The sequence below is a fragment of the Arachis hypogaea genome, chromosome 15, assembly GCF_003086295.3.
Source record: "Arachis hypogaea cultivar Tifrunner chromosome 15, arahy.Tifrunner.gnm2.J5K5, whole genome shotgun sequence".
Lineage (NCBI taxonomy): Eukaryota > Viridiplantae > Streptophyta > Magnoliopsida > Fabales > Fabaceae > Arachis > Arachis hypogaea.
Window position 1 is genome coordinate 40,331,751 of NC_092050.1, and position 15,141 is coordinate 40,346,891.

At 40.5% G+C, this 15,141-nt stretch overlaps 1 non-coding gene across 1 annotated transcript; it reads right to left on the reverse strand.

Moving 5' to 3' along the window:
• Positions 1–698: 698 nt before the first annotated feature.
• On the reverse strand, positions 699–802 carry LOC112752333 (small nucleolar RNA R71). Its single transcript, XR_003176775.1, has one exon. It is a non-coding gene; the product is annotated as a small nucleolar RNA R71 (small nucleolar RNA).
• Positions 803–15,141: the final 14,339 nt, after the last annotated feature.

Here is a 15,141-nt window from a genome sequence, read left to right on the forward strand (position 1 = left end):
CATTTCACTAACCCACTAACTATTTGATATATTGCATCACTCACACTAACAGTCATTCTGACAGAAATACTTTCTGTATTTATTTTCCTTGCTTGTGCTTTGTTGGTTGTATGACAGGGAGAAGAAGCGGGGCTTCAACTTCCTTTGATTCTGAACTTGAGAGGACCTTCTTTAGATTAAGGAGGGAAGCAAGAGGGAAAAGAGTAGTTAGTGCTGAGGAAGAGGAGGAATACTTTGAACCAAACATGGAAGAAAACATGGAAAACCATCATGAAGAAGAGACTCACAACCATGGCGGAGGAGGTCGAGCAAATCATGCTGGGGAGGATAGAAGAGTTTTAGGCTCTTACATCAATCCAAACCCAGGAAACTGTGAAAGTAGCATTCAAAAGCCAACCATCCATGCCAATAATTTTGAACTAAAACCACAGCTTATCACCCTTGTTCAGAACAACTGTTCGTTCGGAGGGAGTGTCCAAGAAGACCCCAATCAACATCTAACCACCTTCCTGAGAATATGTGACACAGTAAAGTCTAATGGTGTTCATCCTGACGCCTATAGACTGCTCTTATTTCCATTCTCACTCAAGGATAAGGCAGCCAAGTGGCTGGAGTCTTTCCCGAAGGAGAGCTTGACAACCTGGGAAGATGTGGTGAACAAATTCTTAGCAAGATTTTACCCTCCTCAACAAATCAATAGGCTGAGAGCTGAGGTCTAAACTTTCAGGCAACAAGATGGTGAGACTCTGTATGAAGCATGGGAGAGGTTTAAAGACCTAACAAGGAGGTGTCCACCTGAAATGTTCAACGAATGGGTGCAGCTGCACATTTTCTATGAAGGCCTGTCATATGAATCAAAGAAGGCTGTAAACCATTCATCAGGAGGATCTTTGAACAAGAAGAAGACTATTGAGGAAGCCATAGATGTCATTGAAACAGTAGCAGAGAATGACTATTTCTATGCTTCTGAAAGAGGCAACACTAGAGAAGTAATAGAGCTAAACAATGTAGATGCTCTGCTGGCCCAAAACAAGATCATTACTCAGCAGCTAGCTGACCTCACCAAGAAGATGGAGAGAAACCAAGTAGCAGCAATTACTACTTCATCACCAACCCAAGAAGGAGTGAATGAAGAAGCAGAGGGTAGTCAGGAGCAAGCCAACTACATTGGGAATTCACCTAGGCAAAACCATAATCCATACTCTAAGACCTATAACCCTGGATGGTGGATAAGGAGATCATATATGAGCTGGGATTTCAAGTTAGGAAAACTGAGTGTCCCGAAATCACAAAGAAGGTAGAAAAGAGAAGATGGGAGCTCCTCACTGATCTGGTCATTAAGGTAAATGCAAATCTTGTAAGAGAGTTTTATGCAAATGCGGTCCGATATGATAAGGCAGATGAGTCATATACAAGCTTTGTGAGAGGAAAGATTGTGGATTTCGGTCCCATGAGTGTCATGAGGGCATTGAAGCTACGGTCCATACCATTTGAAGAAGAGAGTTATCATTCAAGAATGAACAACAGCCCCAATCATGACCAGATTGTGCAAGACATTTGTGTACTGATGACAAGTCATCTTAGCCTATTTTAGCTAGTCTTTTTCTTTTGTTTTCATTAGAATTATGCACTTTCTTGAGCTACAAGCAAGCTAATTGAGTAGATTTTCATGTTCCCTTGATTGAACCAACCATATATGAATTCATGCCATTTCATGAGGTTTTGTGCTATATTTGTTGCATATTATGAAAGATTGAATATCTCATGATTTTGAGCATAGCTTTGATGAGTTTGGTTGATTAATGATAGGTGAAGAAAGCTTGGAGAAAGGTTGAAGCAAAGAGGAATGGCTAGAAGTGAAGAATGGAATAAGTGAAATTGAACCTCGAGGCATGAAGTTAGCCCCAACATTAGCCCTCTAACTTGGAGGCTAACGTTGGGCATGAAAATTACTCCCTAGGCTCCCCACGTTTGAGCCAACGTTAGCCCCCTAACTTGGAGGCTAACGTTGGCAAGAGAAGTTCTCCCCTGGGCACCAACGTTTGCGCCAACGTTAGCCCCCTAACTTGGAGGCTAACGTTGGCACATGAATCACAAAGTGGGAAGGGCCAACGTTTGCGCCAACGTTAGCCCCCTAACTTGGAGGCTAACGTTGGCACATGAAGACACAAGGGAGGGGCACCAACGTTTGCGCCAACGTTAGCCCCCTAACTTGGAGGCTAACGTTGGCGCCACTAGCACAAAGCATTGCCAACGTTAGGGTCAAAGTTAGACCCCTAACGTTGGCACCAACGTCCATACCAGTAGAATGTTGCTTGCTGCTATGAAAAGTTGGAGCCAAAGTTAGACCCCTAACTTTGGCTCAAACGTTAGGTCCAACTATGGCTAACTTCAAAACCAGTTCAATTGGTTCACTTTGGTTCTTCTTCAAACTTCAAGAGCAATCAACCAAGGCCTCTTTCAACCCAATTCCACCAAGAACAAAGGCCCAACTCAAGGCTTGAAGATCATTTTGGAAAGTGTATAAATAGGATAGAATTCAAGTTATTGAGGAGCTTTCCTTTTAGAATTTTCAAAATAGTTTTTGGAGAGCTTTTAGACTTGAGTGAACTTTAATTTCTTGTTTTCATTGCTTTCAATTTTTTTACATTTGTCTTGGATCTTGGATTGGAGAATTGAAGAAATTCTGTTTCAATCGCAATCTTGGATCTCTCTGTTTCTTTACTGTTAATTGAATTCCATTTCCAGTTCATTGTTCTTCATCTCTTTTCTTTGCAATTTACAATTTCCTTACTATTGTTCTTGTTGGATCGAGGAAGGCATTGAGATCTAGACTTGGTTTTCTAGTCTCTGGGCCCTGAGATCTCAATTTTATATTCTCTGTTTCTTGCTTTTAATGTTCATTTACTTTACTGCTTCAATATCCGGTTCAATCCCAATTCCCTTTCCCTCTTCTGTTTGATGCAATTTAATTTTCCCTTGTTTAATTTCTGCAAATCCACATCCCGATCCCCTTTACATTTCAAGCAATTTACATTCCTTGCACTTTAAGATTCCACAATTTACATTTCTTGCACTTTAAGTTTCTGCCATTTAATTTCTTGTTCTTTAAGTTTCAGCAATTTATTTCTTGTTCTCTTTACTTCAATGCAATTTAATTCTGCAAGTTACAAAACCATCAACCAAATCTTGATTCGCTTGACTAAATCAACCACTAAACTAAAATTGCTCAATCCTTCAATCCCTGTGGGATCGACCTCACTCCCGTGAGTTTTTATTACTTGATACGACCCGGTACACTTGCCGGTTGGATTTGTATGTTTTGGGAGAGATTTATTTTTCCTCCAAAATATCTCATCAAGTTTTTGGCGCCGTTGCCGGGGATTGATTAGATTGACAATGATTAAGTGAGGTGGTAATCTAGATCAAGCACTTTTTCTTTAATTTTGATTAACCCACTAACTGTTTGAATATTTGCTTGAACTAAATTTCATTCTAGCAATAGATTGAAGTGATCTTGCTGGTGTTTCTTTTGTCTTGTTTGTATGTCAGATACAGGGAGATCTGTTCCTGTTTTATCTGAAGCTGATCAGAGAACTCTTAGAAGGATAAGAAGAGCCGAAAGAGGGAAAAATATTGTTGGAGAAGAAGAATCTGAGGAAGAATACCACGAGATGGAAGGGGATACATCTAATCCAGGAGAAGGAGTCAATAATCAACCACAACAGAGGAGAGTATTGGCTTCCTATACCTTTGCAAATGCTAGACATTGTGGAAGCAGCATTCTCACCCCTAATGTCAATGCAAATAACTTTGAACTGAAGCCACAACTCATCACATTGGTCCAGAACAACTGTTCATTTGGGGGAGGACCATTGGAGGATCCAAATCAACATTTATCTACCTTCTTAAGGATCTGTGACACTGTCAAATCCAATGGCGTGAATCCTGAAACTTACAAGCTTCTGCTGTTCCCGTTCTCATTAAGGGATAAGGCTGCACAATGGCTTGAAACTTTTCCCCAAGGAAGTATCACTAGTTGGGATGATTTGGTGACTAAATTTCTAGCCAAATTCTATCCACCCCAAAGAGTCATCAGACTGAAAACCGAGGTGCAGACATTCACACAATTAGATGCCGAATCCTTGTATGAAGCATGGGAGAGGTACAAAGCCTTGATCAGAAAGTGTCCTCCAGAGATGTTCAATGAATGGGACGTGCTGCAAAATTTCTATGAAGGCCTGACATTGAAATCTCAGGAGGCATTAGATCATTCTGCTGGAGGTTCACTACAACTGATGAAAACTGCTGAGGAAGCTCAGAATCTTGTGGATATGGTGGCCAACAACCAATATTTCTTCGCTCACCAAAGGAGCCACCAACCATCACAAAGGAGAGGAGTAATGGAGCTAGAAGGAGTGGATTCAATCCTAGCTCAAAACAAGATGATGCAGCAGTAAATTCAACAACAATTTGAGCAAATGGCCAAGAGGATTGATAGTCTCCAAGTTGCAGCAGTTAACACCAGCCAACCATCAACCACATGGAGACAAAGTGAAGAAACTCAAGAAGAACAACAACAAGAGCAAGTGCAGTATATGCACAATCAAGGACCAAATGAAGTGTATAGTGATACATACAATCCATCCTGGAAGAACCACCCAAACCTCAGATGGGGAGATAACCATACCCAAAACCAACAACCATGGCAGAGGAATTCAAACCAACACAATCCAAGAAACAACCAAAATCACAACCAGCAGCAGACTCACCAAAACTCCTACAGAAAACCTCAAAATAACTACCCCAACCTCAACCAATACCAATCTAATAACCAAACCACCAACCAAAATACCTACCATCCATAACCCACATCTCATAACCCACCTCAAGTATCACCTGAAGCCCAAAGAATCACTCACTTGGAAGCCATGATAGACAAAATGTTGAAACACCAAGAAATGGTAGCCAAGAATCAGGAAGCCTCTATAAAGAGCCTAGAGAGACAGATGGGGCAACTCTCCAAGCAAGTATCTGTTGAGAGACCTTCAAACGCACTGCCCAGTGACACAATTCCAAATCCCAAGGAGGAATGCAAGGCAATACAATTGAGGAGTGGGAGAACATTGATAAGCAACAATGACACTACAAGGAAGCAAGCAGAGAACATCAAAGAACCAACAGAGGATGAGAATCAAACAAAGGCAGGTGAGGATAAGGAGCAAGATGTGATGCCAAACAAAGACACTGAGAAACTCAAAGAGAAGAACAACCAGCCACATAGCTCAAAGGAAGTAGTTCAGGGGCAGAAGCAAATAGGAAAAAGCATCACACCTCCACTGCCATATCCTCAGAGGTTCAACAAAGAGGTTAAAGACCAACGTTTTCACAAATTCCTTGAGATTTTTAAGAAGCTGGAAATCAATATTCCCTTGGCTGAAGCACTTGAACAAATGCCTCTATATTCCAAGTTTCTGAAGGATCTTATCAGCAAGAAAAGAAGTTGGCTTGAAAGGGAAACCATACTACTCACCGAGGAATGCAGTGCTGTGATTCAACGGGGTATTCCACCAAAACTTAAGGATCCGGGAAGCTTTGTAGTCTCATGCACTATTGGCAAGATAATTCTCAACAAGGCTCTCTGTGACCTGGGAGCCAGCATCAATTTAATGCCTCTCTCAATGATGAGAAAACTTGCCATAGAAGAGCTTAAACCCACCAGGATGTCACTAGTCATGGCTGACAGATCAATCAAGACACCTAATGGAATTGTGGAAAATCTGTTGGTGAAGATTGGAGAGTTTATTTTCCCAGCAGATTTTGTAATTTTGGACACTGAAGAAGAAGGAAACGACTCAATCATTCTGGGAAGGCCATTCCTACATACAGCAAGGGCCATTATTGATGTAGAAAAAGGAGAAATGACCTTCAGGGTCCATAATGAACAAATGATCATAAATGTGTTCAAATCAATGCAAAACGCTCCTGAGCAAGAGGATTACATGAGAGTGGATATGATAGACAGTTTGGTGGAAGAAACAGTGGAAGAAAATTTCCAAGAGCAAGAAGGAAATCAAGGGGCAACAGAGGAACAAGTGGCTGAGACCTCTACCGAGCAAGATGAAAGGCAAGATAAGAAGGAAGATGTACAAAGACAAGAACTGAAACCTTTACCCACCCATCTCAAATATGCATTCCTTGGTACATCGGAGAGATTCCCAGTAATCATTAATTCGTCCCTGACAAAGAAGGAAGAAGGAGAACTTCTTGATGTACTCAAAGCTCACAAAGATGCTTTAGGATGGACCATTGATGACCTGAAGGGAATCAGCCCTGCAGTATGTATGCATAAGATCCTCTTAGAAGATAATTCCAAACCAGTGGTTCAACCGCAAAGAAGATTAAATCCCACAATGAAGGAAGTTGTCCAGAAGGAAGTAATGAAGTTGTGGAATGCAGGGATAATCTTCCCAATATCTGACAGCCCATGGGTAAGCCCGGTTCAAGTTGTACCAAAGAAGGGAGGGATGACGGTCATCACTAATGAAAAGAATGAGTTGATCCCTACTAGAACAGTGACTGGGTGGAGAATGTGCATAGACTATAGAAGATTGAATGATGCCACCAGGAAGGATCATTTCCCTCTCCCATTCATTGATCAGATGCTGGAAAGGTTAGCCGGCCATGCCTATTACTGCTTTTTGGACGGATATTCTGGGTATAATCAAATCGTGGTGGACCCCAAGGACCAAGAGAAAACTGCCTTTACATGTCCAATTGGAGTTTTTGCATATCGGAGGATGCCCTTTGGGCTCTGCAACGCCCCTGCCACATTTCAAAGGTGTATGCTCTCCATTTTCTCTGATATGGTCAAAAAATTTTTAGAAGTTTTCATGGATGACTTCTCTGTTTTTGGTGATAATTTCAATGCTTGCCTAAACCATTTAACCCTTGTCTTGAAACGGTGCCAAGAAACCAATTTGGTTTTAAACTGGGAGAAATGCCATTTCATGGTACCCGAAGGGATTGTTCTTGGCCATAAAGTTTCAAAAAAGGGGATAGAGGTTGATAAGGCAAAGGTTGAGATTATAGAAAAACTCCCTCCACCAATTAATGTGAAATCTGTTAGAAGTTTCTTGGGGCATGCCGGATTTTACAGAAGGTTTATCAAGGACTTTTCAAAAATAGCCAAACCTTTGAGTAATCTGTTAATGCTTGATAACCCTTTTGTTTTTTATGAAAACTGCCAGCATGCCTTTGAAACTTTAAAAAATAGACTCACAACAGCACCAATCATCACACCTCCAGATTGGGAATTACCTTTTGAACTCATGTGTGATGCAAGTGATCTTGCAATTGGTGCTGTACTTGGGCAGAAAAAGGGAAATTTGCATCATGTCATATATTATGCAAGTAAAGTGTTGAATGAGGCCCAAAGAAATTACACCACAACAGAAAAGGAATTGCTAGCTGTAGTCTATGCATTTGATAAGTTTAGATCATATCTAGTAGGATCCAAGGTTGTGGTCTACACTGATCATGCTGCACTTAAGTATTTGATGTCAAAGCAGGATGCTAAACCAAGACTCATCAGATGGATACTGCTCCTACAAGAATTTGACATAGAGATAAAAGATAGGAAGGGCACTGAAAATCAGGTCGCTGATCATCTGTCGAGGTTACCACAAGAAACAAATCAGAAAGCATCCCAGCCCATAAATGAAAACTTCCCAGATGAGTACCTTCTGCAAATCCAGCAAGCACCATGGTTTGCTGACATAGCAAATTACAAAGTGGGAAGGAAGATACCGCAAGAGTTCTCTAAGCAACAAGTGAAGAAGTTGATCAATGAATCAAGGAAATTCTCATGGGATGAACCCTTCTTGTTCAAAAGATGCTCTGATGGAGTAATCAGAAGGTGTGTTCCAGAAAGTAAAATTAGGGACATCTTGTGGCATTGTCATGGTTCAGCTTATGGTGGACACTTTGGCCCAGAAAAAACAGCCGCAAAAATACTACAGAGTGGCTTCTATTGGCCAACTATCTTCAAGGATGCCAGAGAATATGTACACCAATGTAATGAATGCCAGAAAGCAGGAGGATTAACAAAAAGGAATGAGATGCCTTAAAATTTTATCTTAGAATTAGAATTGTTCGATCTATGGGGAATTGATTTTATGGGGCCGTTTCCTCCTTCTTATTCTTTTAGATATATCTTGGTAGCAGTGGAGTATGTTTCAAAGTGGATGGAAGCCATAGCCACAACCACCTGTGATGCACATATTGTCCTCCAATTCCTAAAATAACACATTTTCACTAGGTATGGAGTGCCAAAGGGTCTTATTAGTGATGGCGGTAGTCACTTTTGCAACAAACAAATGGAGAAACTCCTCCACAAGTATGGAGTAATTCACAAAGTAGCCACACCTTACCATCCTCAGACTAATGGCCAAGCTGAACTTGCAAATAGAGAATTAAAGAAGATTCTAGAGAAAACAGTGGGAATCACAAGGAAAGATTGGGCTAGAAAGCTAGATGATGCATTGTGGGCGTATAGGACAGCTTTCAAAACTCCTATTGGCAAGTCACCCTTCCAGCTATTGTATGGAAAATCTTGCCACCTCCCTGTAGAGCTTGAACACAGAGCTTTCTGGGCCACTAAACTCCTCAACCTTGATCCCCAAGCTGCAGGAGAAAAAAGGTTGTTACAACTAAATGAATTGGATGAATTCAGACTGGAAGCTTATGAAAATGCGAGGATATACAAGGAGAAAGCTAAGAAGTGGCATGACAAGAAGATCACAAAGAAGGAATTCAAGCCAGGACAGCAAGTGCTCCTGTATAATTCGAGGCTTAAAATCTTCCCTGGCAAACTGAAGTCTAAGTGGACTGGCCCATACTTGGTGACAAAGATTTTTCCCTATGGGAATATTGAACTGCTAGATGAGGCAACGAAGAATCAATTCACTGTAAATGGTCACAGAGCAAAGTTGTACTTGGGAGGACAATGGGTTAAGGAAAAAGAGGTTCAACACCTACAGCCCTCTTAAAAAGAATTGAAAGGTGTCAAGCTAGTGACAATAAAAGAGCGCTTGTTGGGAGGCAACCCAACCTGAGGTAGTTTTCTTTTCATAGTTATTTCAATAAAAAGGTTAAATGATTGGTATGTATTGCAAGGAGCTAAGTTTGGTGTTTCACACCAAAACAAATTAAGGGAGAATAAAGGATTCTAAGTTTGGTGTTCCACCAAAATCCTACTTACAAGCACATTCTCACTTTCTACATAAAAGGATTACTAGCTCCAAGCAATCTGATAAATCATTTAATCATTATCTGTTTCTAGTTTTTAGTTTTATTATCTTTAGCAAAGACTTAGGCTTTCTCATAGAGTTATGCATAAGAAACATGGCAAGGGACTAAGTTTGGTGTTCACACACCAAAGTAAGTTCAAACGCCTACAAGAAAGTCTTGCACACTAACCAGTCTTCTAAGGGCTTGAGAAACAAGCAACTTCCATTAACACTACAGGAATTCAATCACTCTCTTGGGAGGACTATACACCATTAGCTGAGAGAAAGAAGAAGAAACCACCAAGAGGTTGTATTGACACTTAACTCCATCAGCATTGAATTGCTCTAAATTGGAAGTGTGAATATGCCCATTTTAACAGTAACTGTTAGTGTAGTCATCTGTGCATCATTTATGTTTGTTTCTTTTAAAATAAGTGGGCTAGTTTATGTGTGTGCTTGTGTGTTTACTTTCACTTGACAAGAAGTATGTATTGTCCCCTGCATCTTTAAATTCAATAAAAGAACAGTTTGAATGTGAAGTGAAATGGTCTCTGTTAGATAGAAGTGGAATAAAAGTAAGTGGTGGTATGTGTGTGATTGTATAATAGCTCACTTTTAGTGAATAAAGAGCTAGGATATCCCCTTCTAAGTAAAGAGTGGCCTACTGTCTATGAATCTCAATTGAATTAAATTACTTGGTTAGAAAGAAAAACAAAAAGAAGGAAAGAACAAAGAGAGCCAAAAAGTGGCAAAACAAAAGAAAAACAAAAAGAAACAAAGCTGGACACCAATAGCTTGAACCTTAAAATATATGCCTGTGGTGTCTTTGTATTAGGATCTGCTTGGATTATTAAGCTCTTTGGAGTGCATCAACACTTGGTGACTTGGGTTAACTAACCCGGGATCATCAGCTGAAAGTCCACCATCAAGAGCAACCTAACTACAAGGCATTTAGTAGCCCAAAGAGGTGCTGGGCATCAATGTTTTAAGAAGGAATGTGAGCCAAGTGTCTATAGTGAATAATGTGTCAAGTATAAAGAAAAGAAAATGAACTTGCTACACATGACACTCAAATAAAGCTTTTGAATAAAGTAATAGCCAAGGATAAAGGAATAATGAGAGGTCATAGCAGTATGTCACTTGAAGCTTGAAGGAGACTTTCTAGGCCTAGGAGTCAATAAGAAGTGAGTATTTGCATATCCACATAAAACCCCATGAACTATCAATAATACTCTGCTAGCATGAACTTCCTCTTCCATTTCATTCTTTCTTCTTAATAATTCATTTCTTGCTTGGGGACAAGCAAGCTTTAAGTTTGGTGTTGTGATGACAAGTCATCTTAGCCTATTTTAGCTAGTCTTTTTCTTTTGTTTTCATTAGAATTATGCACTTTCTTGAGCTACAAGCAAGCTAATTGAGTAGATTTTCATGTTTCCCTTGATTGAACTAACCATATATGAATTCATGCCATTTCATGAGGTTTTGTGCTATATTTGTTGCATATTATGAAAGATTGAATATCTCATGATTTTGAGCATAGCTTTGATGAGTTTGGTTGATTAATGATAGGTGAAGAAAGCTTGGAGAAAGGTTGAAGCAAAGAGGAATGGCTAGAAGTGAAGAATGGAATAAGTGAAATTGAACCTGGAGGCATGAAGTTAGCCCCAACGTTAGCCCCCTAACTTGGAGGCTAACGTTGGGCATGAAAATTACTCCCTGGGCTCCCTACGTTTGAGCCAACGTTAGCCCCCTAACTTGGAGGCTAACGTTGGCAAGAGAAGTTCTCCCCTGGGCACCAACGTTTGCGCCAACGTTAGCCCCCTAACTTGGAGGATAACGTTGGTACATGAATCACAAAGGGGGAAGGGCCAACGTTTGCGCCAACGTTAGCCCCCTAACTTGGAGGCTAACGTTGGCGCCACTAGCACAAAGCATTGCCAACGTTAGGGTCAAAGTTAGACCCCTAACGTTGGCACCAACGTCCATACCAGTAGAATGTTGCTTGCTGCTATGAAAAGTTGGAGCCAAAGTTAGACCCCTAACTTTGGCTCAAACGTTAGGTCCAACTATGGCTAACTTCAAAACCGGTTCAATTGGTTCACTTTGGTTCTTCTTCAAACTTCAAGAGCAATCAACCAAGGCCTCTTTCAACCCAATTCCACCAAGAACAAAGGCCCAACTCAAGGCTTGAAGATCATTTTGGAAAGTGTATAAATAGGATAGAATTCAAGTTATTGAGGAGCTTTCCTTTTAGAATTTTCAAAATAGTTTTTGGAGAGCTTTTAGACTTGAGTGAACTTTAATTTCTTGTTTTCATTGCTTTCAATTTTTTTACATTTGTCTTGGATCTTGGATTGGAGAATTGAAGAAATTCTGTTTCAATCGCAATCTTGGATCTCTCTGTTTCTTTACTGTTAATTGAATTCCATTTCCGGTTCATTGTTCTTCATCTCTTTTCTTTGCAATTTACAATTTCCTTACTATTGTTCTTGTTGGATCGAGGAAGGCATTGAGATCTAGACTTGGTTTTCTAGTCTCTGGGCCCTGAGATCTCAATTTTATATTCTCTGTTTCTTGCTTTTAATGTTCATTTACTTTACTGCTTCAATATCCGGTTCAATCCCAATTCCCTTTCCCTCTTCTGTTTGATGCAATTTAATTTTCCCTTGTTTAATTTCTGCAAATCCACATCCCGATCCCCTTTACATTTCAAGCAATTTACATTCCTTGCACTTTAAGATTCCGCAATTTACATTTCTTGCACTTTAAGTTTCTGCCATTTAATTTCTTGTTCTTTAAGTTTCAGCAATTTATTTCTTGTTCTCTTTACTTCAATGCAATTTAATTCTGCAAGTTACAAAACCATCAACCAAATCTTGATTTGCTTGACTAAATCAACCACTAAACTAAAATTGCTCAATCCTTCAATCCCTGTGGGATCGACCTCACTCCCGTGAGTTTTTATTACTTGATACGACCCGGTACACTTGCCGGTTGGATTTGTATGTTTTGGGAGAGATTTATTTTTCCTCCAAAATATCTCATCATGTACCTGGAGCTGACTGGGAAAGATATGCTGATAGGAGACCAAGGTTTATCAAGAGAGCAGATCTCACCCCGGAAGCAAAAGGGTGGTTCAAAATTGTAAGGAGGTCCATCCTCCCAGCAGGGAACAACTCGGAGGTGAATCTCAAGAGAGCCACAATGGTGAACTGTATACTCAAAGGAGGAGAGATCAAGGTTCATGAACTCATAGCCGAAGGCATTAGAAAAATGGCAGAGAAAAGCGACTCAAGAGGAACGTTAGGTTACCCCAGCACTATTTACCGACTGTGCAAGAAAGTTGGGATGGTGTTTGAAGATGAGGACCCCGTGTGGATAAAAGAGGGCATTCCAATAACCGTTCGACGAATGCATGCTACCGCATCCCCCCTGCCTCAACGGAAGCAAAGGAAGAGGCCAGCCCCTTAAGTAGTAGAAGGAAAAGTCTTAGAAGGGCAAGCACCAGTCACCTTGGATATGCACCAACTGCAGGAAGCCATTGATGGCTTATCTCAACAATATTTGGAAAGCCAAGGAGCACAGAAAGAGCTTCAACTACAGATGATGGGGCAGCAAGAGGAATCACTCTCAAGATGGATGACTCAACAAGGGGAGTGGCAAAAGCAAATGATGGAGCAACAACTGAGTCAGGGACAACAATGGAGTGAAACATTCCACAGGATGGAACAAAGGCAAAATGAACAACAAGAATCCATCGAGAGGCTAATCAACATCCAAGCACATCAAGGTGCACACATACATGAGATGCATCAAAGACAAATAGAACAGGCAGAACTACTGGACGAGCAAAGGGCATTCGCAGAAGGAGTTTACCTGAGCGAGACTGGGCATCATATAAACACTCAAGCCAGGCTCGGTTACTTAGTAGGGCAGCTGCCTATATTGCATCCAGGAATTACAAGGTACGATGAAATGAGGGATGAATTAGCACGAGAAGAAAGACAAAAGGTGGAAGAGAGTCATGAATCAGTAAGGAAGGCACTTGAGGATTGGAAGCAAGCAAGATTGGCACGGATACGACGAAATGCAAGAGGACATAAAGAGGACAAACAAGGAAGAGAGCATGGGCAAGCACATGAGTAAAAGGTGGTGGAGTTCCTTCTTTGATCCATCTTTTTCTATGTTTTCAATAAGAAAGATCTTGTATGAATAGAACTTGCTTCCATGTTAGCTTGAACTTTTTTTTATTCTTCTATCTTTTAAGTTTCTGGTTGAATAGGTCTATGCTTGCTAGTGTTTATGTCACTGCATCCGTACTTTGCTTACTTGTATGTTTGTCCCTTTAAATCAAATGAAAAAGAGAATGAGTTTTTTAAAAGACCAGAGAGGAGTTCATACTATGGAGTAAGTTCATGAGTTTATGGTATAGTCATAAGTTAGCTAAGTTGGTTCAACCACTAGGTGGGAGGACAACTATCTGTCATGAATACTATGTTTGAGACACACCCCATGAGACTAGCTAAATAAGAAGATCCTAATAAGAAAAAGGGAAAGAACAATAAAGGTTGAAAAATAAAAGAAAAAGAGTGAGCAATAAGGCTAGGCACCAATGGTTTTAATCTTGAGGCATGTGTCTGTGGTGCTCCTGTGTGAGGGATCTACTTGGATGAATAAGCTCTTAGGGGTGCCTTATCACTTGGTAACTTGGGTTAACTAACTCGGGATTATCAGCTGAAAGTCCACTATCAAGAGTAACCTTCACTACAGAGCATTTAGTGACCCAAAGAGGTACTGGACACCAAGGTCTCAAGAAAAGAAAATAAATAAACTATATGCCTGTGGTGTGTATGTATGGGGGAAAGAGACTTGAGGGAGTAAGTCCTTAGGGGTGTCTTAACACCTAGCACCTTGAACCAACTTGTTCGGGAGTGTTGGCTGAAAGCTTATCTTAAAGAGTCGCCCCCTTACAGAGCACTTAGCCTAAGAACACAAATAAGCCCTGAAATAACAACAAAAGGATCAATGAATAAAGTCTCATGGGATGCAATCACAGTGAGTATTCTAGGACATGATAAAGGTCTGAAAGCCAGTAAAGGAATGAATATAAGTTGCTATGCATGAAACCACCATAAAACCAGGGACATGACCTCCACAAGAATGACTCATTTCTCTTGGCATTCCATTCATCATTCTCTTGTTCCAGTACTTGCTTAGGGACAAGCAAGCTTTAAGTTTGGTGTTGTGATGCCAGGGCATTTTGGCCAGTTTCACTTACCTTTTCTTTACTGTTTTTAGGGTAGTTTCATGCATTTTCTTAGAAAATAAGCTAGTTTTGGGTAGATATTCACTTACATCTTGATTAAAGCATACATTGTGCACTTTACATGATTTTTCATGAGGATTTTGCATGAATTTAATGACAAATTGGATGTTGTACTTCCCATGACTTGGACTAGAACTTTGAAGCACTCTATTGCTTGATTTCAAGACAAAGGAAGCAAGGAAGAACCACGTTAGCAGCCACGTTAATCTAATAAACGTAATTCCTAACGTGGAATGGGAGTAACTTGCAAAGTTAATGAGAAAAGTAATCGCCAATAACGCTCTCGAAGCCATCATTGCCCACGTTAAGAGTCACGTTAACTAAGTTAACGTGAACTCTAACGTGGAGGAAAGGAAATGGAGCCAACGTTAGTGACACTTACCTTTGTCACTAACGTTGGACCAAGCTCATAAGTGGCCACATTAAGAGCCACGTTAACTTAGTTAACGTGGGCTCTAACGTTAAGAAGCAAGAGAGAAGCCAACGTTAGTGACATTCACCTTTGTCACTAACGTTGGCCAAGCC